Source organism: Taudactylus pleione, unplaced genomic scaffold (assembly GCF_031769625.1).
Source record: "Taudactylus pleione unplaced genomic scaffold, aTauple2 ptg000202l, whole genome shotgun sequence".
In the NCBI taxonomy this organism is placed as follows: domain Eukaryota; kingdom Metazoa; phylum Chordata; class Amphibia; order Anura; family Myobatrachidae; genus Taudactylus; species Taudactylus pleione.
Window position 1 is genome coordinate 9,682,927 of NW_028284604.1, and position 26,192 is coordinate 9,709,118.

Sequence of the window (26,192 nt, forward strand, 5' to 3'; positions counted from 1 at the left end):
ACATAAACCAAGCAAAAATAATCCTTTGTTTTATACATAACTAAATATAGCCAATGTAGTTAAAAATACAGCTTTTTATTTATGTGCAGGCTCGGATTTACTCTGTTCTTATCGCCACTTTACCGCAAATTCGGATTGATTATATTGGCTATCCAAAACACATGATAGGCGATAGCCAATAAAAAGATCCGAGTAAATCCGAGTAAGACCGAACCCGCTCACCCCTAATTTAAAGTAATAATTATTAAATGTAATTCCAGTTTAATTAGCAATATTGTTGATAGTGTACATATTTCTGTACACTAGATTACCCTTTCCTGTGTTGATGAAATGAGCATTTTTGCTGTCCCCAGTGCTTTGGATGTACAGTATGTAGCAATACTAGTTGGTTCCAGGACACTACATGAGGGTCTCCTGATAAGTGAATTTTGGCTGAATATCCCTTCTGTATCTTGGGTGCTCTTAGGCAACCACATCATAAGAGAATCAGTAATGGCATTTAGGGGCATCATATTCCTGCCTTATTCCGAGCTGCCTAGAGGCAATATTGAGTGACACATTTCGTCTAGTGAACTGAGGGCCTGATTCAGACCCGGTCACAAGCACTGAGCACTCGCAACCGGGTCGATGTTGGCCCAGAGCGCATGCGCACGACGGAGCCGGCTCCGTTGTGCGCATGTGCGAGATTGGGATAGCGACGGGCAAGCTGTTGCTCCGGGTCTCGCACCAAAGGGGGCGTGCTGTTGATGTTGAGTGACAGCACACCCCCTTTGGTGGGCGGGCCGGGGGGTGGCTGCCCAGACGGAGGCGTTCCCATGAGAATGCCTACCGTCTGCGGGCGGCCCCACTGACATCACAAGTGATGTCAGTGGGAGAGCTTTCGGCTCTGAGCTGAAAGCTCTCTGGGGCTTGCGGCAACGAGACCCTACCACAAGGGTCTCGTCGCAAGCCCAATGGTCGCGACGGTGTTGACCATCGCGACCATCATCCTGGCCGCTCGCTATAGCTGTGGGTGGTCGGGTCTGTCAGAGCGATCGGCTCTGAATCAGGGCCTGAGTGGGCCTGAGTGTATTGAGCTAAAACATAACCAATACTAGGCACCCCAACCAAGAATTGTCATGTACTCCCATCTGACACTTTATTGGACACGGTTTGACATGTGTTCAGTTCAGCGTTTATAACTGTTTGTGACACTTAGGTTTATTTTGGGCAGGCAGCCGGTTTTGCACACTCAAGGGTCTCATTTTCAAAGCTTTTACAGTTTGACAAGTGCCTATTTGCCACTGTCTTTAGAGCAAGTGGATAGTGGTCCTCTTCCAACTCCATATTCCAACATATCCAATAATTATCCAACTGATATTTGGTCATTTTGAGATATGTAACAATATTGGGCCATCAACCTGAAAGAGGCATTTATGAAAACTGCACATCATGCACCTCCAGCATGGTAAGTACCATTTGTGCCTGTTTTTGTGCAAATGTGCCTGATTTTAATTATATGTTTTCTCAGCATTTGTGCAGTATCATCATCAGATGGCAGAAGCTGAGCAGATGAGGGTGTTCATCACTGAGTGTGGAATGGGCTACAGGAAGTGAGCCTACATAAATTCAATGCCCATTCTCTGTTATATTGCAGATAGACATCAGCCATTGGAAGCCAAGTCTAATAGGCACTTCAACTATGAAACTCATATACAGTACTTTGTAGCCAAATATGTACAGTTTTTGAAATATGCTGCATACAATTCTAGTTGTTTCTGCAAGTGACATTTGTATTGTAACAACTATGTAACAGAGGGGTAGATGTATCGAACAGGGTAAAGAGTGGAAAAGTTGCCCGTAGCAACCAATCAACTTCTATTGATAATATCATCATAAAAAGTAGTTTTATATAATACATTTGATAAATACTGCCTCCAAACTGATTGACTGCTATTATCTTATATCACATTTGAACATATGAAAGACAAATAATGAATGTTTTAAAAATGTAAATACATTAAAAGCATTTTATTTTTAAAATATCTGTTCCAGTCTTTCTTGTTTTAATACAGTGCGAGGAAGTTTCACTTGACAATAGCATTTTAAATAGAAATTTTTAATTCGCTGCTTCTGAGACTTTCAGCTTACTGTACTCCTTTCTGTCAATGAAACAGTGAATCAAATAAATTCTGGCTTTAGCAGAGCATAATGACTGTTCTAAAGAGCATTTCTCAGCAAACACTATATAGGAAAAAATATATTTTTCACAATGATCCTGTTCTGTGTTTGTGTGACATTAGAGAAAAATAATTTATTAAAAAATAAGTTTATAATAAACAGTGTGTATTATGCATTACACAGTTATATTAAAATACTGTTGTAAGAATGGATATTGAAGTTATAACTAAATAATGACATACAGTGCGATGTGGGATAATGTACTGTATGCCTACAGTACATACACACTCTTATTACTGTAATTGTACATATCCACATGTAACTAACAAAATATCTGATTATATATATATATGTATATATGTACGTGGAGGAGCCGCTCATTGGCTAAGCCCACGTTTGTCCCAGCCAATGAGCGGCTGCTAATGTTAGCCGCCGCTGATTGGCCGGCCGCCCGGGACTGAAGTCTGTTCGTTCCCATGAGCAGACAGTAGCGCAATGTAACAGCATGCAGTAACATGCCGTTACACTGTATCAGGGGCCCGTCTTGGATTTCTGCGGAGAACATCGTGGGACATAAAGGTGAGTATTGGATCTTTAGTTACAGGTAAATCGTGCGGATACTTTACGTTGACAAGTGGACGTGAACATCTGGAAACAGGTGAGTATGTATGCATTAAAGCTTTATTATCACGGTGTGTTATGTCTTTTTTTAACCATTTCTTTACAGGTGAACTACAGGTACCAGTGGACCCTTAGTGCCCCGCATGCTGGTACTTGTGGTTCTCCAAGTACCAGCATGCGGGGAAGGCTTGCTGGGACCTGTAGTTCCACTGTAAAGGCAATGTGGAAAAATCAACCCGCCACCCTCCACCCAGGGGTGGCGGAGCCTAGGCCAGAGGTGCCCTGGAGAGGGTGAAACCTTTATTGGGGGGGGTCACCAACTCCCCAGGAATCCCTGGGCTGACTAACGGTCAGAGCTGATGCTGCGGCTGGTGGGCCCAGTGAAAGGGCACCCCTGGCTGTGGCATCAGCCCCCCATTAGAAAGGGTCCAGGGCTAGTTTTAAATATACGGTGGAACTCACGTTATTTTTTTTCTCCGTATAATTAAAACCAGCTCTGCCCGTGCAGCCTTATGCTGGTTCTTACATTACAGGGATCCCTACACATTTTTTCCCTGTAATGTTAAGAACCTGGACAGGCTGGCAAGCCCTGGGCAGGTTAGTGTTTTGGGGGAACCTCACATAATTTTTTATTTTAGACATTTTTAAAATTTTTACAAGGGAAAACAAACAAGCAGCAAGCACATATCTCACTGATATGTGCTGGCTGCTAGCTCGGGAGAGATTTGCAGAGAGAAAACACTGAAATCTCGGGTGAGTAATCTCCTGCAAAATGAGTTACTCAGGAGAGATATCTCATTCTGCTTCACCATCGGCAAACTCGTTTAGCCTCAAATCGCCTGTTGGTAAATTTGGTAAAAGAAAAGGGATTAAATCACCCGAATTTGGGCAAATTCCAGCGAGATAAATCACTTTGAAAATCGGGACCATCTCGAATCTTAGTAAATTTACCACTTATAGTTAAAGGTTCCAGTACCACCATCAAATTAGGATGGTAATAGGGCTAATAAAGTGCTTCACAGCTGCCAGTAATGACTAAGCAAAGATTCGAATATCACCAGCAATACGATAAAAAATATAATAATTTACTTATAAATATGCAAAAAAAAGTTTTCCAATAGCAGCCTAAAATAATCACACTCTTTAGTCAGCCCCTAGCGGGTAACCATCTGATATTAAAGTGCAATGAGCTGTGCAAGTACACATATGGTAGTTGCTAGACCACGTGGTGACAAATATACTTCATAAAACAGCAGTTAATATCATCCAATTCATATTATAGTCAGACATAAATACAAAAAGGGGGTTAAAAGACAATAGGATTTAAAAAGTTCAACGCTTAACTGATTCAAATGAAAAATAGTTAGTGAGGCAAAAGGAGCAGCTATGTATAAATAAATATATATATATATATACATACAGTATATATAAACCACTGTATTTATGTAAATATAGCTATAGTTAATATATATATATATATATATATTATTCTTATACCACTAGGGTAAAATCTGCCTCTTACGCTTCATCCATATGTGAAAATTACTCCCCTGCTGCTCCAGTTACTGTCACTTTTATTTTCTCTTCATTGTATAGTCAGTCACGTCTGTCTTAACAATTCAACATGCAGGAGTTAAAAATATTCACTCAAATCGGCTTAATGGAATGAAGCAATATATTTTGCTTTCCTTAGTTATCAGATCTATTTAATCCTCACATTTGTTCTGATTTCACTGTTGCACTGCATCATAACTAATCTTTTTTTTCCTTGCCGAGAATTATGTTGCTTGATCTTTGCTGAAGCAACATAATCTCTGATGCTCTTCTCTAATAAAATTGTTGACCGGAATTAACTTCAAGAAAGCTAAAGCCCTTGTAGGTTTTTGTTGAAGTAACATTATGGGTTTGGAGCACATGAAGTATCTGTGTGTTCTGGCGGATTGTGCTTCTTCTACTGCGGGTTATAATTATCAGGCATGTATGGCCTACATAGAGAGAGAAGAAAAAGAACAGCAAGGCTTAACTACTGTAGAGGAATGGATTCTGCTGCTAAGCTGAAAATTACAATACTTGGCGAGTCGCCTAAGTGTTGCTTCTTTCATTCCTAAATACATTAGATCAAGTTTAGGGATAAATAATCACTGTACAATTTCCTAAGGGTCTCCCTGGCTTGACTCTTATTTTAATCTGTTCACCGAATGAGTAAGCAACATGTCACTTCCCATCTGTTGTTTGACTACAACACTTAGAGGAGTCTTGGGAGAGTTTTAAGAAAAATGCAATGCTGAAAAACTAAGGTTTTCTAATATTTCCACTGTGAAAAAAAAACATAAGTGATCCCCTATAATCTCTCCACCTAGAGTGCAGCAAAGTGCATTAAAAATACAGAAGTTGCTACAACAATTGACCAAACCATCAGTAAGGCAGAGTACTTCAGCTTCTGGTCATGTTTATGCCCGATATATAAAAGGGTAATACTTTTACTCATAAATAGATATTTTCTGTGCCAGAAAGAGCATTGCCCCACCCCCTATATGTTAAATAGGGACAGCGCGTGCCCAAAAATGGGCCATGGTTGTGTGGGGAAGGGCTGTGGCCCCACAATAGTACCCCCAATTCAAATTACGCCATCTAGTAGTGCAACCATATTCACATTATACCTGCACAGTAATGTCCCTTATTCACGTTATGCCACACAGTAGAACCCCTTATGCTTACTATGCCATACAGGAGTTCCCCTTGCACATTACAGGTAGCTGTGTAAGGGGACAGCAGGAGTGGGAACAGGTATGGGGGGAGGTGTGGGATGGGTCAGGGGTGCTGCAAATGGGGGAGGGAGTTTGGGGTTGTGTGAGGGGAAAGAGAGCAGGAGAGTGGAACAGTGAGGGGGGGTTCAGTCAAGGTGCTACGATTGGGGGGGTTGGAGCTGTGTGAGGGGAGAGAGAGCAGCAAAGGGTAACCTGTAGGGAGGGGGGTCGGGCATGCTACAAATGGTGGGGGGAGGAGTTTGCTATGTAAAGGGAGAGAGAGCAGAAGAGGTAACATGTGTGGGTGTAGGTGTAGGACGGATCAGGGGTGCCGCGATTGGGGGGGGGTTTGGAGCTGTGTGAGGGAAGAGAGACCAGGAGAGGAAGGAACATGGTGCACCACTTGTAACAACAGTGCCGCTCGTGCCCAGCAAATAGAGAATGCAGTGGGGACCGGTTCTGCCCCTAAGGCATCCTGTGCTCTGTGCATCGGAACCGGCCGCACCACCCTAGTTACAGCCCTGCTTTTACTAGCCATGTTTTGCTAGTAAAAGGATTGTCCTTTTAAATACTGATCATAAACACCATCAGAAATGCTGGGTTTTACAACACTTCATAAATAAACCTCCAGAGATCACCTAATATCCTTATTATCTACAGTTAGATGTATGTTGGTATAATGTGCAAATGAGCTAGATTCACAGAACAACAGAATAATAGATCAGCCATCCAAAACACACAGATTAAAAAATCACCACGGCGCTGCTGAAGTCCATATAATTCCCACTAAAATGGTCAATCTCTAAGGCGTCCCTCAATATGCTGGGGAAGTGGGAGTATAATAATCTTCTCTTGTGTGTACAATAAATTTGAAACAATAAAACCGGTTTACTTATCTGTACAGGGATCTACTTTACTTAGTTATACTTATGCATTGTACTGGGGATGAGAGTCCCTGTATAGTGACACAGTGAAGAAACAAAAGGACTGTCTCTGCTGTCGGCGCTGTTCTCTAATAATCCCCTTATACTGGGCAGTGCAGGGTAACAAAAAAATACTTCCTGGAGTCAGACACGGGGTTGCCATGGAAACGCTGGAATGCACGTGAGGATCCGGACGCATACGCGTCACTTCCGGGTAGCTCGGAAGTGTCGGGAATCGGGGGAGAGTTATAACTCGAACACATTCTTGGGAGGTTTTTTTACAACACTTACGTAAGTGTTTAAAATATGTTTGATATGGTCCAACACACAGATACATTATAATGTACAGTCAGGTCCATAAATATTGGGACATTGACAGAATTTTCATATTTTGGCCTCTATTCACCACCACAATGGATTGAAATGAAACAAACAAGATGTGATTTAACTGCAGACTTTCAGATTTAATTTGAGGGTAATTACATCCAAATCAGGTGAACTACAACGTTTTCTATATGTGCCTTCCACTTTTTAAGGGGCCAAAAGTAATGGGACAAACTAAACAATCTTAAATCTAACTTTCACTTTTTAATACTTTGTTGCAAATTCTTTGCAGGCAATTACAGCCTGAAGTCTGGAACGCATAGACATCACCAGACACTGGGTTTCATCCCTGGTGATGCTCTGCCAGGCCTCTACTGCAAATGTCTTCAGTTCCTGCTTGTTCTTGGGGCATTTTCCCTTCAGTTTTGTCTTCATCAAGTGAAATGCATGCTCAGTCGGATTCAGGTCAGGGGATTGACTTGGCCATTGCATAACATTCCACTTTTTAGCCTTAAAAAACTCTTTGGTTGCTTTTGCAGTATGCTTCAGGTCATTGTCCATCTGCACTGTGAAGCGCCGTCCAATGAGTTCTGAAGTATTTGACTGAATATGAGCATATAATATTGCCCGAAACACTTCAGAATTCATTCTGCTGCTTTTGTCAGCAGTCACATCATCAATAAATACAAGGGAACCAGTTCCATTGGCAGCCATACATGCCCACGCCATGACACTACCACCACCATGCTTCACTGATGAGGTGGTATGTTTTGGATCATGAGCAGTTCCTTTACTTCTCTTCCCATCACTCTGGTACAAGCTGATCTTTGTCTCATCTGTCCATAGGATGTTGTTCCAGAACTGTAATGGCTTTTTTAGATGTTGTTTGGCAAACTCTAATCTGGTCTTCCTGTTTTTGTGGCTCACCAATGGTTTGCATCTTGTGGTGAACCCTCTATATTCGCTCTTGTGAAGTCTTCTCTTGATTGTTGACTTTGACACATATACATCTACCTCCTGGAGAGTGTTCTTGATTTGGCCAACTGTTGTGAAGGGGTTTTTCTTCACCAGGGAAATAATTCTTTTGTCATCCACCACAGTTGTTTTCCGTAGTCTTCCGGGTCTTTTGGTGTTGCTGAGCTCTCCGGTGCGTTCTTTCTTTTTAAGAATGTTCCAAACAGTTGATTTGGCCACACCTAATGTTTTTGCTATCTCTCTGATGGGTTTGTTTTGATTTTTCAGAGTAATGATGGCTTGCTTCACTGATAGTGACAGCTCTTTGGATCTCATATTGAGACTTGATAGCAACTGATTCCAAATGCAAATGTCACACCTAGAATCAATTCCAGACCTTTCACTTGCTTAATTGATAATGAAATAATGAGGGAATAGCTCACACCTGTCCATGAAATAGCTTTTGAGTTGATAGTCCCATTACTTTTGGTCCCTTAAAAAGTGGGAGGCACATATTGAAACCATTGTAATTCCTACACCGTTCACCCGATTTGGATATAATTACCCTCAAATTAAATATGAAAGTTTGCAGTTAAAGCACATCTTGTTTGTTTCGTTTCAAAACCATTGTGGTGGTGAATAGAGGCCAAAATCTGAAAATTCTGTCAATGTCCCAATATTTATGGACCTGGCTGTATATGCATGAATATGGTATTATGAATGCTAGATGCATTGATTATATGGTCCCAATTATGATGTCATCGCAAGCTGCACCGTGATTGGTGTTTGTTCAGTTAAATACACTAACCTTCCATAGCATCCACATGTCTTGATAAAGGCCCAGGATTGGGCTGAAACGTGTTGACACAATTTGGATGCTGTGGACCTTGATTTGCCTATTTTAGGTAACCTGCATTTGTTTTTCTCTCTATGATGTTTCATACTTTTTAACTTTGTACCCACTTTTTTTTACTGTATTCTTTTTTCCCTTGCATGGGAACATATGTGTATGAATAAATCCATTTTAATATCATATACAATATTGAAGCATACTTTTTATTCATCAATTTTTTCGGTATATCATACACTGAATATATGAATATATGGCTACAACTACGCATCTGTGGGCAAAGATACCTTTACGTGAAAGAGAACATCCAGGAACTTGTGAGTGGGGTACGCACGTTTATTTGAGAGTGAACCCTTACTGTTGCTAAAGAAACCATGACACATCGGTGTTTGCCTGTTTTAATGCAGTGAGGTATGCCAATCCAACTCTAAAAAGCGGGGTGATGGCACAAATGTGAGATTGAATTGGGTGATCAAAAAGAAACCTTGATATTCACATACAGAGGTGTTTTACTGTGAGTGGGGTACGCCTACATTCAGTAAATATAGACCAAAAACCAACCACTTAATTTTTTGTATTAAGAAATTACAACACATTGGATTGTTTTCTGTTATCTTTTCCATATTATCTACACTGGATTGGAGTGAATTACTACTAAATACAAGATGAAGAACATCTGAAGGACACCATCCAGTTAATAAGGGAAGAATTGAGATTTATTGTGTACATTTTGTTTCTATATATACCAACATAGTGCCATCTTTGTAGGGAATGTCTCCATATTGCTTCTATAGTGCAGGGTAACAATAGCATATCCGCAACCGATGAGAGGACAGTTGAAAGTAAGCTAAAGTACCTGTAATAGTAGAGATTTCCTGGTGTACTAGGGTCCGTGGTATGGGAGATCTCTGTGCGTACAGAGTCTCCCTGCAAGCGATGCCCTATACTGGAGGCTTTGTCAAGGAAGCTCATAGTGTGAGGAGGCCCAATGAATTATATAATGTAATATAACTGCATCCCCTGGTACAGATGAAACCACAGATGCCAATTTAACTGGTGCAGGATCCTCTTTTTTAGAAAATCTGCAGGGATCAAGAGTAAGACATCGAACACCCAGAGGAAACGCATGAGGAAGGGCAAGAAGAGAAAGACAATAAAGGCTATGGGAAATACCAATGCCACAGCGTCACTCCCAGAGGATCAATAGAAGACAATAAATAACAATATGAACCTCCAGATCATCAATCTCTCAAATATTCATAATAATCATGTGCCAGTCCTGCAAAAGGTACTTACAATCTCTCCAAGAAATACTTTCAACAGATTTGGATGGGAAAAGGACCTACACCTATTTGGGAAGAAGCTTCTCCTTACAAAACTCTTTAGACCTTTTATACCATCAAACATGGATGATAAACCCTCTTGCATGAATTATTCAAATTGCATGACATCAGAAGACCCCACTGAATGGTCAACAATGGATCAGTGGTCATTACCCTCACTTACCTCCTCCAGGAGTACCATGCACACTCCCTTATTCTCTTCTGAACAGGAACGACTAGCATTACAAACATTAGAGAAATTGGGGGATCCTCTGCATACTCAGGAAATTTGGATTTCCATCATTCCACAAAGACCCATGGAAATTATCCTACTATCCCCAAGAAAATATTTGTCCAGAGGTTCAAAATTTTCATGTGCCTTGTACCAAGGGATATGGATGAAATGGTTAAAAATAATGTAAAAAGATCTAGATCCAGTACCCATCAAAATTTCAGTTGGCAAGAACAAAGAACCCTTAAGGAAATTAGTGAGTGGCCCAAAGTTTTCATAAACCATCTGATAAGGGTGGTAATGTTGTAATGTGGCCCACTGAATTATATCTTAAGGAGGCCTACCGACAACTGGAAGATTATTTGTGTTACTGACACATAATTTTTAACCCCAAATACAACTTAACCTCCCTATATAATAGAATCATTGGTGATGCAAAAACCAACAGCACCATCAGCTAACACAAACATGAGTTTCTCCAAGTAATCCAGGATACCAACATTTAACTTTTTGTCTAAGGTACATTAAAAGCAGAAGAAACTTCCTGGGAGGCCCATTGTATCTGGCATAGCAGACCTTTCAGAGCAGGCCAGTATCTTTGTTGACACACACAGCATCATGTGACTCTCTGCCCTCCTATGCCCAGGACACTTCTGATGTCCTCAGAAACTCACCCTAAAACTATCACCTTTGCGGGTCTAACACTATCAATTGATGAACAGGGCTTTACTGTATATAGAAAACCCAAGGCTAACAACAGTCTTCTCCATCAGGAAAGCCACCAGTTTCCACCTATGATCCAAAATGTTCCAAAGGGTGAATATCTTAAATTACTTAGAATTGTTCAGATGATAACATCCTCAAAACCCAATGTGACAATTTAGCCACTAGACTGTAGCAAAGGGGATTTAGTAACAAATCAATTAAGATAGCATGATACCCTGTGCCCCGGATTGGGAGAGACACTCCTATTTTACCTACGATTTAGAAGAACAAAAAAGACCTTGATAAATAAGCTTCATCAGTAACTTTTATAAAGAATGGAAACAACTGACTACCATTCTCCAAAAACACTGGCATGTACTTTTACTGGAAAATGATCTAAAACAAAACCTGTATTCCAAAATACAAATGAGTTGGTGGAGAGCAAGGAACTTGAAAGACATTATAGTACATGTCATTATGACATTATAGTTCAACCATTTTTCCACAACTGTCAGAAAAGAAGCACTGACATGCGGCTCTTACCTGTGCGGCCATTGCAAACCATGTATTAACATGATCAAAAGGAATAAAAAACACCCCATGTGACAATTTATAAACTGTAACACCACAGCAGTTTACTGTTTGAAATGCACCTGTACCAAGAGATACTCTATGTTGGTATGATCACTCGCCCTCTAAAGCAGCTTATTCTGGAGCATATCAGTAAAATCAAACATGCATCCTCTGATCTTCAAAAAATGACCTCTGTGGCCAAACACTTTCACCTACATCATAACAACTACTGCAGGGATTTGAAGGTGTTTGGCTTGAAAAGGGTACAGCAAGACATCAGAGGAGGTGATATTACAAATAACTATTAAAGAAGGAATGTGTGTGGACTTTTAAGATGGGTACAGTTAATCCTCACGGACTTAATGTAATTGTTATTTTTAGTCCATTCTTGATCACTTAACTGTGATTTCATTTAACACCTTCTATCATATCCTACTTGACTGTTTTTCTTTATATGGTTATATGATCAACGCTATTCTATAGACTCTGTAAAATTTACAGTCTCCAGTCTACAGTGACCCTACCAGATTATTTTGCTATCATCATGCATATTTGTTAAAGGCACTTTCAATACTTGGAGTTCATGTTTCACAATTATTTTCCTTTTAATTATTCAATAGTACTTTGAACGGGTTGGGTATGGTGGTCGGGATGCCGCTGGTCAGAATACCGACAGCGGCATCCCGACAGTCAGAATCCTGACACCCTTAGGTAAGTAAGGTAAGACTAACCCCTATCCCTAACCCTCCCTCACTGGTACCTAACCCTAACCTCCCTCCTTAGTGCCTAACCCTAACCTCCCTCGCCGGTGCCTAACCCAAACCCTCCCTCCTTAGTGCCTTACCCTAATCTCCCCCTCGCCAGTGCCTAACCCTCCTTGCTTAGTGACTAACCCTAACCTCCCCCTGCCCAGTGCCTAAGCCTAACCCTCCCTCTAACCCCCGATACTTACCTTCAGATTGCCGGCGATCGGTGCTGGGAATCTGACACTGTTGGGATTTCGGCGCCGGTATTTCGACCGTCGGCATCTGACTACATCCCTTTTGAACACCCTCTATCACCGGTATGCTTTTACTGCACTTACATCACTATATCTTATAATCTGAAGCACTTGTTCACATTATTACGCTATACTTACCTCCTGCTGTAAGGATAAACCATCGTTGAATTATATGACGATAATATTATTATTCCGTCATGTCTTCCCTCGATTTACGCACGGACACATATACAGTATTCTCACTTATATTTTTGATTTCTACACCTCACACGTTTTTTTTTTATTTAATCCAACATTACTTCTGCCACATTATTAACCTACCAATAAAGTTATTATGCACAGTAATCAGATAATAGCATTTTGTTTTCCAAATAGGATGAATTCTCTATTTTTTTATGTATTAGGAAGTGGTAATCTGTTATTGACAGACCATGGTTATATACACTGTTTCTGCCTAACTATTACCTTTCACCTACCTATCACTATGTTGCGGGTGCTTCTATATCTGCAGTGGTAGTCTCAGTCTGACCGCATAGTATTTATAATCTATGATTTCTTAATTTACTGTTTGACTTTTAAATCACACAGTTTATAGCACTTCCCACACACTTGCATTTATTATGTATGTTTACCAAATGTGGAGGGTCCACTATAAATCTTTACACTTACCTTTTGTAGCATGGATTTATCGATTAGGTGGTAGTTATCTTAATGCACTGTATATGTATATATATATATATATATATATATATATATATATATATGTATCAATACAACACAGATGATTGTGATATATTTAACAGCCCACCAATATGTGTATTTCTAGAAATATGTCTCTCATTATTATATCAGGCTCTTTTCACATACACTTTGTGATTGTACATCTGGTGAGTTGACTAAATGTTTACTCCGAGTTGTGTAATGCGGACTATTGACTATCTGAACAATGGGGACTATGATCTGACCCTATTTACCAAACTCCGAAAAGCGAAATCTAACATTATTACAATCAACAGATTATATTACAGGTTGAGTCTCCCATATCCAAAATGCTTGGGACCAGGGATATTTTTTATATTGGAATATTCCGTATTTCAGAATATTTGCATACTATACTGAGACATCTTGGGAATGGGACCCAAATCTAGACACAGAATGCATTTATGAGTTATATACACCTTATACACAGAGCCTGCAGGTCATTTTATACAATATTTTAAATAATTTTGTGCCTTAAACAAAGTTTGTGTACATACATAAAATTAATTTATGTTTCATATACACCCTATAAACAAAGCCTGAAGCTATTTTTTTGACAATATTTTTAATAATTTTGTGCTTTAAACAAGGTTTGTGTACATTGAACCATCAAAAAGCAAAGGTTTCATTATCTCAGTCATGCTAAAAAATGTCTGTATTTCGGAATATTTGCATATGGGAGACTCAACCTGTAGTACTGATAGTACTTGTGTAGAAACAAAGATAGAAATTTAATTTACAAAACAATTACAAAACACTAATGTGAGCTGTGAGCATGTAGACTGTGACAAATACACCAAATGCACATATATAGCCAGTGTAAATACACTTATGTCCAACTGCAAATTACCCCCAATCACAGATCTGCTGGGGGTGTGATCATTATCACCCCCTTACTTAATTATATTTAAATTAGTGTGGAAAGCTCACAGACCTTCTAATATTACGATGCTCTTTGGACTTGTGTAGTAGAATTTCAGAATTTGATAACGTTTGCCTTACACAATTTCTTTATGTTTTAATAAGTAATAATTAAGAAAATGTGGCAGTATCTTATAGTGAACATATGCTGCCATTGATATTAAAGAGAATATACTGAATATACCTTTTATTATCTGCCCCTAATTAACACTAAATGTTATCAAAGTAAATCCATCAATAATCTATAAAAGTTGATATTCTAGCAAAGATCTGAGACAGATCCTAAATATCCAACATAAAAGATATTTCTCAGAAGAAAGAAGTACAGAGTTACTCTACATGATATGCATGGACATGTGATCCTAGGTGACACTACTGTATGTACAGTACCTAGTCAAACCCAATAACATGCATGACTACAATATTGATATTACCTATTGGTGGAACCTGGGTGGTTTCTATAGTGTAACAGCATAATGTGAAATAGAGGTTAGTATATGCAGAGTGTCCTTAACCAGGCTTGCAGGTTTATTGGTAACAGCATTAACACAGAGGGTTAACAGATGTAACTGGTATACACAGAGATGCTGGATAACAGCAGGGGCCAATGGTAATGCCTATAACAGCAGTAATGCAGGTAATACTGGTCTTACCTAGAAGAGCTGAGTAGTACTGTGACACACTACACAGTGGTATGCACCTAGGTGCACGTGCGCAGTGGCACCATACCGCCAGGGTCACTGCACAGAGAGCAGAGGACAGCGCAGGAGTGCACACCTCTCTAACATACATCATTGGTTTGATTTGCTACACTGAATATACGAAATATCTGAATTATTAATGTATATCTCCCTTTCATTATCAACTTCGCTCACCACCAAATATAGGGGGGTATTTAGTACTTTATCTCTCACAACTTTATCTCTCTCCCAGCTTTGATAAATACCCCCCATATTCTCTTACGAAATGTGTAATAAAATCTATTAATTTAACTTTGATAACAACACCCTCACTATAATGGAAGTCTTAGAATTTCAGTTTTAACAATTTAATATTTCAAGCTTTTGACAAAAAGAAATACAATATGAAATAACTTTTATGGAAATATTATCACAAATGATAATTTTATGTACTATTAACAATAATTAGAATATTAATAGTTTAATTAAATGATGTCAGTACAGAATCTGTGTAATTTCTCCATAAAATAAACATACAAAACTGACGGATAAAGGGCCTGATTCAGCATTTGGAATAGAGTACTATGGCCCTCATTCAGACCCACTCGCGAGCGGCTGTCCGCTCGCAAGTGGGTTGATGGTCCCCACTGCGCATGCGCACGACGGAGGGAGGAATTTCCTTCGCTCGGAGTGTCTCATCAAAGGGGGCGTGCTGTCGATGGTGACTGGCAGCACGCCCCCTTTGGTGGGCGTGCCGGGGGCGTGCCTGCCAGACGGAGGCGTTCCCAAGGGAACACCTACCGTCTGAAGCCGGCCCCACTGACATCACTAGTGATGTCAGTGGGAGTGATTTTGGCTCTGATAGAGCCAAAATCACTCCTGGCCTTGCGGTTGAAAAACCTAACCGCAGGCTTTTGCTCGCAGTTTCGATGGTCGCGATGGTCAAGACCATCGCGACCATCATTTTGCACGCTAGTATATGCTGTGGGTGGTGACCCACAGCTATACGAGCGTCCAGGAGGATGCTCCATATTAATGGAGGTGGGCCCTGATTCAGAGCGAGCGCTCTGGTCAGAGCGTACGGCTCTGAATCAGGGCCTATATTACAAGTAACTGGGAACCTGGACAGAACATGTTGTAATGCAAGGGGAGCAAATACATACATTGTATTTGCATGCAGGGTAAATATTGGCTGCATTTGCATGTAGCCAATAAATACTGCACAGCTTTCTTCTTACACTGCAATTAAGATTTCAGTTTGGACACCCTCCTCCCAAATCTAAATCTATCTGCACATATTACATCTGCCCCACCTGCAGTGCAGCATGGTTTTACCAAGATGATCAGTTTCTTGCTCTTTACTCTATTCCCAAAGCTGAATCATGCCCAAAGAACAGATAAAAGATAAGCAGCACCTGCTGGATCTTGGTTTCCAGGACCTCATTCATACACGCTTGCTCGATACGTTCGCTCGACGCGTATGCAAATTCGGGAAGGCAGGCGATTGCACAGCAAGGCAGTAGCACGCCCACTATATCTTGGCATGCGACCGCTTTGTGTATGCAGACGCCCACCAACCTGTCTAAAGACATCTACTTGCACACGTCATCTCCAGGAAGTGTATGTAACCATCGGTACATCGAGTACCATCGGAAGCGAACGCAGCACTTGTGGTTGACTATACCCTACTGCTAAAGTTCAACCAGGTGACGTGTACTATGACGCTGCCTGTTAATTATGCACACCTCTGAAACGGCGTTAAGACGCTCAGGCACGCCTGTGTTCGCACCTCCACTCCCCCGTTTCTAGTGGCCTGCCCATGTTACCAAACGGCTTGTCCTGTCACTCATTCAGCTGGGCTGTCTATCCTCGGCGAGCGTACGCTTCCCGATCGCTCGCACTGGTTTGCGCACTCGCACTGCAATGCGTACGCATGCGCAGAATCCAAACATCGGCTGCCTGCGTGCGAACGCTTCCTAGCGAGAGGGTCTGAATCAGGTCCCCAGTTCCCAGTACTCATGGGGCTTGATTCTGAGATGGGAGTAAAGCAAAAAAAAAAAAAGCAGTAACTTTGCACTTTGGCAAAACCATTCTGTACTGCAGGTGGGGCAGATTTGAAATGCATTGAAACATATAGATTTAGGAGAGGAGTGTCCAAACTTAAATGTACATTGCTGTGTTAAAATAAAGCTGTCCAGCATTTGTGTGCTACATGCAAAAAGGAAATGATTTGCACCCCTTGCATTGCAACACGGTTTATCCAGGTGCAGTTACTTGCTCTTTTTTGCTTTACTCCTAATTCAGAACCAGGCCCATTATTGCCTCCACTACTTGACCAAATATAAAAAATTTGATGAAATTGTGTGATAAGTCCCCACTCTATGTTTGCATTCATCTGACGATGAAACATTATTTCACACTCAAAAGTGCAATCTCAAACAGCAGAAATAAGTTAAAATCCTGTGTTGAAATAGACATTGATTTTCACTAGTACTCATTACTTCATATTGATATTTCTGTTCAATCAGCTTGAACTGTGCTAGCTACCCATCAGCCTGAGACGTCCAAAGGAATAACTCCAACGTCTTGACGTAAATAGTCAATGACCGGAGCCTGATTTAAAGACTGATTAGTAGATTTTTTCCATCATCTTTCCACCTCATTAGCCCAACATATACATTAAGTTTACTTTAACTCTTTGACTTACCTTGACCCTGTGAGTCAATGAGAATACAATTGTTGACTGTTGTCTCTATTGAAATAAAGAAAATGAGTCATTTAAATTCCCAAACAATTTAAAAGTCTATAAAAAGAGACCGTGGAATATCAATGTGTTTCAAATGAGTTAAATGTCACTGTTGATCCTATAAAAAGATGCAGTAATTGATTTAATGCTTTACAATTTGCTGTGCCTTAAGAATGATCAATACAATGCCATACTTCGTTATTCATATAGTGAATAAAGTTTGGAATAATAGGAACATAAGAATACACAGAGAAACGTATGCTAAGGTTGTTGAATGCATCTAAAAAATCCATAAATATATTACTTGATTACTTCTATGACTAGCGTTGCATTATTGCACAAACACAAATGTATTGGGAAATGTAACCCCTGAAAGGGTTAACAATAGCTAATGTATATAAATGCCTGGATCATATATATCTGTTATGTATAGAATTGGTTAAGGGTTTCTTGATGGGTACAGGCAGGGCCGCCATCAGGGTCTGCTGGGCCTGGAGTCCGGGGCCCCTAGAGAGCGGGGGCCTGGTGACAGCAGGGCAGAAGATATGAATTGGGCTTCGGCAGCCTGGAAGAGACAGCGCAGCACCGCCTACGGTATTTGAAACATGGCACCATCCGCGAGCATTACAGCTCAGGAGTGGCCGCGATGGCTGCTCCTGATTGGCTGCTGGTACGTGAGCTCTGATTGGCTCGCAGCCAATGCTATATTTGAAATACCGCCGGCAGCGCTGCGCTGTTTATCCCAGGCTGCCGTTGTATATCTGCGCTGCTGTCTCCCGGGGCCGGGCCCGCTGATGCTGAGAAACAAGGTAGGACTCGGAGTCCCTGCCGTATGCCCCTCCACCTAGTGCAGCTGGCCTTCCCTACCCTAACCCCCTACTCCAGCCAGCCTTCACCTGCCCTGTGCTCCCCTTGTCCAGACAGCCTTCTCTGTCCTGTGTCCAGCCAGCCTTTCCTGCTCTGTGCTCCCCATAATCAAGTCAGGCTTCCCTGCCCTGTGTTCACCCTAAACCAGCCATTCTGCCCTTTGCCCTCTAATCCAGCCAGTCTTTTCTGCCTTGTCCCACCTTCCCAGTCCAGCCTTCCCTGCCCTGTGCCTCCCCCCTAGTACACCTAGCCTTCCCTGCCCTGCCCCCTCTAGTCCAGCCAGCTTTCCCTGCCCTGTGCCCCCCAATTGAGATCCAGCCTTCCCTGCCCTGTGCACCCCCAGTTCAGCCTTTTCTGTGCCCTCCCAGTCCAGGCTTCCCAGCCGTGTGTCCCCATGTCCATCCTTCCTTCCCGACCTCAAACTTTGAGAATTTTTAAACTGGTTTAATCACCAATTGACGTCCCACCCCCCAGAGTAACTCCACCCACATTATACACAGCTCCACCCACCTCTGCGCATTCCCCCAGGGGGGCCCTGCCTATTTTGTCAGTACTGAGCCCCACGATTTCTGATGGCAGCCCTGGGTACATGTATGTGGTAACGATACTGGATCAAAACCTCTATACACTCCATCCTATACCTTCTGATAACCTGCCTATACCTTCTGAGGATGACGCTAATTTGCGTACGCAGTCATACAGTAAATAAAGACTTAGACCTGGAATCTGTGGTTCCAAAGCACAAGTATTATTCAAGTAAAAGTTCAGACAGTTACACGCAATTGATCCAGACACAATTTAGGTGCAAAAGGAATTATACAGACCCAAGTACAGTATACATACGCAGCGCTTCCGGTACCAGGTGTTCGACATCAGCAAGAAACACCTCGTCTATCAGCATGCAGCACGAATACTAAAAACCCAGTGTTTGAGCACACATATTTATACCCCCCAGGAATAGACAAAACAATAGAGACATTTATTGCTGATGCTATTGGTTCCCAAGGAGCATTTAACAGGCTGGTTCAAATAGACTCTCCCTGCCTCTAACAGCTGGGGTCTCTCCCTTCCCGCCCCCTGTAACATCCTAACAGTTAATACATTTTGTTGCTTGAAGTCTCTGAGATCCATAACTCGAGAATGCATGATGCGATCTCCCCACCGATAACACCGGAATACTGTGGAAAGAGTACACGGCATGTATAAAACCTTAGTTATCAAATATCTTTATTTCACAGCGTTTATATTAACTGAACCAACTTAAATCGTATATCTTAAAGCTAATGGAACCTTGTAAGTGAATATGTAATGTGTGAGTGTACGGGGCTTGATATGAAAACACTAGTTAACTTGGTGTGGATGCATGCACATTTAGCTACTAAACGGTGTTTTCATTCGCTAATATGCAACTAGTTAACAGCGCTATTATGCATATTATTGTGTATATGAGAAATGATGGGAGATGCAATCGCATGGTGCTAATAGTATTATCGCCACATGTACTAAAACGTGAGTTTATCTAAAATGGCACTTAGGCGGCCATTCGCAAAATGGCATCTTGTGATCTCATTTTCAAGATGGCGTCTTGCGGCCAGTCGTAAGATGGTGTCGCCGCGATTCAATTTTAAACTGAACTTGTCTCAGCCAATTACTCAGCTTCGACAGTCCACCCTTTGATAGCAAACAACATGCTATCACAATCTGCTATTAGAATTTAATTTAGGCTTACATTTACATATTATTTGGTGTTTTTGTGGGATGGCACAAGGTGGTTCTTAATCCATCAATAATGTGTCTCTGGGTGGGGACATAAAACTACTATTATACGCACACCGCGGATCTTGGAAGATCATGTGAAAGGTGTGGGAATGCACCAGTCTTATAAAAGCAGTCTTGAAGGGGAATTGAGACTTTACATTATCTGAGGTGTTCTATAAATAACATTTCAATAATACATTCTATGCATGTCTAAATATAATACATCAAACGATAGTATTTCCTAGTTCAGGGTTGTAATGCAGTTCTATATTTATCTCGGTATACATATTGTCATTACTGACCACCATCATAGTTTCATTCTTATGTTTTATTCTGTTTTTACATTTTCCACACTTCAACACAATAGGAACACACCGGACGCATATGCCAATTATTATGATGACAATTAGTATAAGGATCAAGAATTTGCCTATGCTGGCGATCACTTCCTGGACCCATTCCCCTAGACCTGAGAACCATTTCACTGGGTTCAGCTATGAAACCCATCCTTCTATCTTCTCCCCTACTTCAGCCACTGAAGCGTTATGATTCTTATGAAACTCCCATTTTAGCCGCAGAATTTCATCCATCTTCCGGTCTATCACCTCCTTGGAGTCGCTTGTATCATTGGTGACATAGGTGCAACATTTTACTCCGAACTGGGTGGCCAATGTTACGCAATATCCTCCAGTAACAGCAGTTAAATAATTCAGTACTAGCCTGTGTTGCACCAGTTCTTTCTTGTACGCTTGCAATTCTCTCCCTGTATACCTGAATGTGTCATCGTACATCTCGGTGATATTATCTATCAATTTAGCAAGTTCCTGGACATATCTAAAATTTGTACCCCGAGCGATCCTGGTGGGATCCAATGCGACTAAAACTTGAAAGCCAGTTGTCTCACTGATTAACTGAGTGGCTTTATGTACGCCACCAGGTATCATATTTCTTTTGCCTCTGTGTTCATATTGTGTGTGAAGATATGGTGATGGTGTGTTTTTATGTATACCCAGCATTTCAACATGTGTGAGGGTCATAACTTCTGGGACTACTCTTCCCAGGTAACACAAACCTTCGGAACTCGGGGAGAGCCATTTATACGCTTTTCTTCGACATATACATTATCAGGGAGAACATAAGGAATGGTATGCATCATTATCATTAAGCACATTTCCCTTGCAAACAATCCTATTTCTGGGTCTTCCATCTGGTACATGAAAGTTTCTGGTTGTAATATCTTAGCACAATAACCATTTGGCACCTTACCAATAATTTCTTTGGTGGAACTCAATGTATACCGATACCTAAAATGTTTCCCACCAGTCGTAACAGATCATGGTTTATGGACTCATTATCAGCTCTTTGTGAGAAGGTCATCGTCTGATTATTCCCCATCACTTCCCAACTCCCGGGTCTATTGGGGTTGGTTATGTTTAAGTTTGAAATGTGGTGGTTTGGATGAGAGAAATTTTCCATCCAAGGATTTCCCTTTTTGCAATTCTAAAATTTCCGTGGTATTCAGTGGAAATGGCACCAACCCTACATTATGCTGTCCCTGTGGCACATGTGAACACACCCAGCAATCAGTTTGATTGAACACTTTGCCTACCATGCTATGATAATCCTCTAAAGGATACCCACCCCAGTACGGGCTGTATTTAGGTTGGCACCGTTGGATACAGTTATCATCAACTAGGGATCCACAAAGCTCACAAATACAGGAATCTTCAGACGATAAACCTCCACACCTTCCCCGAGTATCCAGAATGATAGCTCTCTTAACAATAACAGTACTAAGGTTGGTCAGACACTCCCCTGATTGGCATTGCACTCCTCCTGACTCCACTCCATCAGCACTGCCATCAGCTCCCATTTCCTCGATCGGTCTCCCATCACAGAAACTGGATACTCCGAACTGACCAAGATGGTGAACACTCTAAAAGCGAATATGAAAATGAACACAGCAGGTGGGTTCATTGTCACAACAAGACCTGCAGATCTCTTTCTGTTCAGGTATCTCACTACAACCTGTTCAATCATCCTGGAACAAGCTCACCAGCGACAGGTCCACACTATCAGCCTTGTCTCCGACTTTTTTCTCCACTGGTTGATTGACCTTTTTGCAGTGAGTGGAATAGACCCAGGTATCTCTCTCGGCCACCTTCAAAGATGTAGTACTCATCAGCAGCACCTGATACGAACCTTCCCACCTATCAGTCAAACAACCTGAACGCAAGAAATTTCTGATCATTATATATTCTCCTGGTTCAACATCATGACAGTTAGTTTCAGGCATATCTTTAGACAACAATTTCAGTTTCTGCTGCTGTTGCTTTAACTGCTTACTCATTGATATAAGATACTTTACAGTTACCTCGTTGTTACCCTTCAGGTCTTCCTGTGGACTTATAATCAAATGAGGTTGTCTATCGAACAATATTTCAAATGGGGACAGACTCAGAGGAGGTCTAGGAGTGGTCCTTATGCCAAAGGTAACGCTTCTGGCCATCTTAGTCCAGTCTCTGCCATGATTTTACTTAGCTTATTTTTAATAGTCCCGATCATCCTCTCTACCTTGGCACTGGCTTGCGGTCGGTAGGGGGTATGAAGTCTGCTATTAATACCCATCAGCTTACACATATTTTGAAAAACATCACCTGTGAAATGGGTACCCCTATCACTCTCGATGATTTTAGGGATACCGTACCTGCATACAAATTCCTGAACTATTTTTTTTGGCAGTAAACGCAGCAGTATTAGTGGCCGCTGGGTAGGCCTCAACCCAGTTAGAAAATACATCTGTGCACACTAATACATACTTAAGGTTCCTGCAGGGTGGTAATTGGATGAAATTAATTTGTATCACCTGGAAAGGTCCATCAGTCGGTGGAATGTGGGACATTTCGGTAGGGATCGCTTCCTCTATGTTCTTTCTCAAGCAGGTCAGACAGGACATTGCTATCTTTTCTGCTTGTGAAGAAAAACCTGGTGCGCACCAGTATGCCCTCACCAACTTGCACATACCCTGTTTACCCAGATGAGTCAGGCCATGTGCTGCCTCAGCCAGGCTGGGGTAATAACCCTTGGGGGCTACTGGCTTACCATGTCCATCCTTCCAGAGCCCAGAGGACTCTTGCCCACATCCCTTGGACTTCCAAATGGATTTTTCCTGAATTGAACACAAATTTTGCATCTCAATTAATTTCAGCATATCAATTGTTTGAAATGACATAATTGTTTCAGTTGGAGAAAACATTTTTAACCCTGCTGCCCATTTTGCAGCTTCATCGGCTCTGTTGTTGCCCAGTGACACTGGGTCATCCTCACATGTATGGGCTTTGCATTTAATTACTGCCACCGCTTTGGGCAGTAGGATTGCTTCTAAAAGATGTTTTATGTGTCGGGAATGTGCAACTGGTGTGCCTGCTGCTGTCATAAAATTTCTCAGACGCCATAGAGCCCCAAAATCGTGCACCACCCCGAACGCGTACCTCGAGTCAGTGTAAATGTTAGCAGATTTGCCTGCTGCCAGTTCACATGCTCTAGTCAGTGCTACTAACCTGGGCTGAGTGAGGAGGACCAAGAGGTTTAGCTTCTATGATGTCTGTGTCATTTACAACAGCATAACCTGTACATAATTCACCTGTGTCTGTTTGTCTATGACAACTCCCATCCGTATAAGAAGTTACATCCACATTCTCTAAAGGTGTGTCATGTATGTCAGGTCTAGCAGTAAAGGTCTGATTCAGATATGTCATACAATTGTGCGTATCATTATGTCTGCCGAACTCACCTCCCACCAGCAACTCCTCTCCTTCCACCCTTTGTACATCATGTTGTACATATGGTAGGTATGTTTCTGGATTCAGCGTACTGCAACGTTTAACAGTAATATTTGCAGGAGCGATTAGAGCTAGTTCCCATTTGGTGAACCTAGCCGAGGAGACATGTCTGGTTTGAGCTGAGTTCAACAGAGCAGATACAGCATGGGGAGTGTAGACAATCATATCATGGCCCAATACTATGTCCTCACTTTTACTCACCAATAGAGCGGTAGCTGCTACACTTCTCAAACAGGTGGGGAGTGATCTTGCCACAGTGTCCAATTGGGCACTGTAGTATGCTACGGGCCTACTGGCATCACCATGTTTTTGTGTAAGGACACCTGCAGCACAACCATCGGCTTCCGTACAATACAAATCAAAAGGTTTTTCATAATCAGGTATTCCCAATGCAGGAGCTCTTGTCAGACTATCCTTAAGATTAAGGAAAGCCTGTTTTGATTCCTCTGTGTGTACAACACGATCAGGCTTTGAGGAAGAGACTAATTCCTGTAAAGGTAAGGCCAAAATAGAAAAACCTGGAATCCACATTCTACAGTATCAACACATTCCCAAGAAGGTATGAATTTGCTGTTGATTCTGCGTCAGTGTCATGTTTTGTATGGCCTGGATTCTATCTGTAGTAAGATGTCGTAACCCCTGGGTTAGGCAGTGTCCCAAATATTTTACTCTGGATTGACACGGCTGTAGTTTGTCCTTAGCCATCTTGTGTCCTGTTTGTGAGAGATGAAGTAACAAAAGTTTAGTATCATTCAAACATGACATAAACGAGTCAAAACATAGCAATAAATCGTCCACATATTGAATTAGAACAGATCTTTTGGCAGGTTGAAAAGATTGTAAATAGTCGTGCAATGCCTGGGAGAAGATACTGGGGCTGTCTATGAAACCTTCGGGTAACCGTGTCCATGTGTATTGTAAACCTCTGTATGTAAATGCGAATAGATACTGACAGTCAGGATGGAGAGGCACAGAGAAGAAAGCAGAACAGAGGTCATTGACAGTGAAATGGGTTGCATTTGGTGGGATCTGCATCAGAATGACAGCTCGATTTGGCACTACGGGGAATTGGCTCTCTACTACCTTATTAACACCTCTAAGGTCTTGTACCAGCCTATAACCCCTCCCACCACTCTTCTTCACTGGAAAGATGGGACTGTTGGCTACACTAGCTGTACGAACTAAAATTCCCTGTTGCAATAATCGCTCAATTATTGGGAAAACCCCTAATTCTACCTCCTGTTTTAGTGGGTACTGGGGAATTTTTGGAGCTTGCCTACCGCTTTTTAAATTTACCATTACAGGGCTTACAATTGCCATTAATCCAGTGTCCTGTACATCTTTTGTCCAAAGGGAATCAGGAATTAGGGACAACAGTTTCATTTAAAACTGTAGAGTGATACATTATCCTTTGAGGAGTGTCTAACATATCCCGCACCTCAGATACCATTGTCTCTGGGATATCTAAAAATACACCATCAGGGGTGCAATATATAACACATCCCATCTTACATAACAAGTCTCTGCCCAGTAGGTTAGTAGGAGCTGCAGCAGCCAGGAGAAAAGAATGCCTGGTATGCAACGGCCCAATAGTAACCTCTGTGGACTTTGTTAAAGGATAATGTTCCACTTTACCTGTTACACCCATTGTTGGTACTGTCTCGTTGGTCACCTGCAAATTAACGGGAGATTTTATCACTGACCTGGTCGCCCTTGTGTCTACAAGAAAAGGATATTCAGTACCAGCTACATCAACCATCATGACTGGTTCTTCCCTAGTACTTCCCGTTAACCTGACTATCTGTAGACTACAGGTATGACCTGACCCCTAGCATTGGCTACCATTCTCCAATAAAGCATTTACGGCCACAATTGGAGCTGGTGCCTGCTGGACACTTGCTGGCCTCTGTGCATATCCCTTATTGGGATATCCAGGTCTCCCCTGATTTGGGGTTCCTACTCTTTTTGCTGTACAGTTTCTACTTAAGTGTCCTAGTTGTTTACAGTTAAAACATGTTAGTGTATCGGGTGAAGACATGTGCTGTTGTGAGGTTTGCGCAGAGGGTAAAGGTGGTGGATATGGGTAAGGATAGGTAGGGTAAGGGTATTGTGGGGGATAAGAAGTTGGCGGGTAGTATGGGACCTGTGGTTGTGTCGGGTTAGTGGGATAGAGTCGTGCTTGTTGATGTGTGGGATTAGTGAGGGCAC